The following is a 2,985-nucleotide window of genomic DNA, read 5'->3' as shown; positions in this document are numbered from 1 at the left end:
ATTTGAAAACTAATGGCACAAACAGTAAATAGACAAAATTTTGAATCTAATGCAAAAAAGAATCACTCAAAAACATCAAATATCCTAAATGATATAAGCAATTTAAAAAAAAACAAAAAACAAATTTCAAAACCCGTTTAATCCCGGTTGGTGGCTCCAACAGGGACTAAAGGTCTAACCCTTTAGTCCCGGTTGGTGGCTCCAACCGGGACTAAAGGTCTAAAAGGCATCGCACCCTTTAGTTCCAGTTGGTGTCTCCAACCAGGACTAATGCCTGCCCGGCGCCCTAGCCGCTCGAATCGGGACTAATGCTCACATTAGTCCCGGTTTGTAATGCAACCGGAACTAATGTGTAGATCGAGCTTGGACCAAAGCCCTTTTTTCTACTAGTGGTAGCTACTACTTATCTGGTCATCATACTTGTAATTTGGATATTATTCTTAACTAATCCAGATGAAAAGGCTTGAATCATTCAGTGTAATTCGGTTAAGCAAACCACATGGTCAAGGACTCATGGGCAAGATGAAACAAGAACAGAAAGAAGCAAACGTGCGCCCATGATTGAGTTTACTCACAAGTCTAGTTTAATCAGCTGGTGACTAAGTTTTGGCATCATGCATATGCATACGAGGCATGGGCTGGCCGGACCTGGCATGACCTACGAGGCATCATCATGGCTGCGCTAACAGCCTAACTCGTGTATGGCAAAGCCAGACACACAATCAAAAGGAAAAGGCGAGGGATTCTCCATTCACTCAGCAAGCAGCTTTGCAGCGTAATCTCCCCAGCCGAGGGTCAGCGGCTTAATCATGTCGGCGTCCATGGACGTAGCCATCGCGGGTACGTATGTTGCTGTCGGGGATCGGACATCTAATCTGCATTAAGCAGCACCTAACACCCCGTCACGCTCACTCGTAAAAGACCAGGAGCAGTACTAGGATTCCTAGCTAGCCACAGTGAGTGGGGCGAGGCTTCCTCTCATTGTGTTCCTCTCCAATATATGATTGATCCATGTAATTTAAGTTGCTTTGATCTGATCTCGCCGCGTCCTTAGCTAGCTCGCTGGCCATCTACTCACACTGTCACATAAAAATGGGCAAAGTTTCAGAGAGAGAAATTGTTGGTTTCAGTAGAAGAATTTGCCTAGTCCCTCGGCGTTAATCGGCAGGATATGAAGGTGCCAAGATGAATTTTCTGAAGCCTCAATTTTCTGGTCCTGCTTGGCCATTTGGAAGCTGCATTCCAGACCCAACAAACGGCCAGTATGAACCAGTATATAGTATACATCCAAAACGCATTGTTAATCACGGCAATGGTGTCCATCTTGGCATCCATAGGTGGTCGGCCCAGACCTGGGAAACGTACATGAGCGTGAAACTCTCACTTAAGCGCTATCTGGAATGTCCTGCTTAGTTAGGGAGCGTCCTGCATACCGCCAAATGCCAATACAGGTGACAATAGACAGATGACCTACATACACCTCACAGGCATGATGTGGAGGACCAACCTCCTTTACGTTTCCAAAGTCAACAGTGAAACAAAGCTCAGCTTTACAAGCTTACACACTACTTTTTATGACATGTATATTTGTATTTTTGGAACCTTCTCGGTATCTCAAACAGAGATAATTAATAGCGCGTATAAACTCTCCAGGGACAAACTAAATAAATAAACGATTTGAACTCTACAAGCATCTGGCTTCCAAAACAAGAAGAGTAGTACAACACATGAGGAAGTTTGGATTAAACAGGTCATCACATACTTACTCATACTGATCAATATTGGTTCATCCTTCCTAAAAAAAAAGGTTGATCCTCTCATGTTCGATCGAGCTGGCCACGTCACGTCAAATTTGCTTTACTCAGCACACCTGGGGTAATCAGGAATCAGATTCTGGAACACCGTAGCCAACTCTTAATCCCTCTCCATCATGCAATCACATGCAAAGAAAGTTGCAAATGTGGGAATATATGCATTGCTTTTTACCTTGACGTCAATCAAACAGCTTGCAATGCATGAAATCTACTCATTTGCTTTGGTTTGTGTAGTGGGCATTAGGCTTGAGAGGAGCAAGCAGAGTGATAGAAGCTTCCATCACAACTCACTAGCCTGTCCAAGTTGCAGTTCGGGGCTCATCAGACCGACACTATTAAAAAACTGGGCTTTCGTTCGGGCCAGATATGCCCATTAGTACCGGTTCAGTCACGAACCGGTACTAAAGGGGGCATTGGTCCATGTTCATGCGGCTAAAGGCATTAGTCCCGGTTCAAATGAGACCTTTAGTCCCGGTTTGAGACACAACCGGGACTAAAGGGTGCGATGCCCTTTATTCCCGGTTCGTATCTCAAACTGGGACTAAAGATTAGACCTTTAGTCCCGGTTTGAGACACGAACCGGGATTAAGTCCCCGTTCGTGTCTCAAACCGGGACTAAAGGTCCCATTTTCAAACTTCACAATTTTGTTCATCGTCTTTTCAGTTTTGTAAAAAGCAAAAGAAAATGACAAAAACTTCAAAATTTAAAATCCTTCGAGATGTAGATGTAGTTATGTTACTACATCTATTAGTTAGAAAAATTAAAAAACTTAAATTTGGACATGTTTTGCATACGATGTCAAAAAAACGCATAATATATCAAAAAAATCAGCACGAAAATCCGCATCCGATTTTGACAGCCGTAGGCCTGGTTGTAAATTTTTAGAATCCTCAAATTCGGAAAGGAAAAAAAATTATGCTCAAATTTCAGTTTTTTTTTAATTTTGGTTAAATCTTGTCAAACTGTGGTCAAACTACTTATTCAAGAAGTATTAGTGGTACTAAATAATTATTCAAGAATCTTAATGTTACTAAATAATTATTTTCACTATTTTGAATTTTGGTCAAATTTGGTCAAATTGTGGTCAAACTAATTATTCAAGAAATATTAGTGTTACTAAATAATTATTGTTTTTTAGAATAATAGTTTCAAAATCAAACAATGAAACGT

Source organism: Triticum aestivum, chromosome 4A (assembly GCF_018294505.1).
Source record: "Triticum aestivum cultivar Chinese Spring chromosome 4A, IWGSC CS RefSeq v2.1, whole genome shotgun sequence".
In the NCBI taxonomy this organism is placed as follows: domain Eukaryota; kingdom Viridiplantae; phylum Streptophyta; class Magnoliopsida; order Poales; family Poaceae; genus Triticum; species Triticum aestivum.
This window is presented reverse-complemented; position numbering follows the sequence as displayed.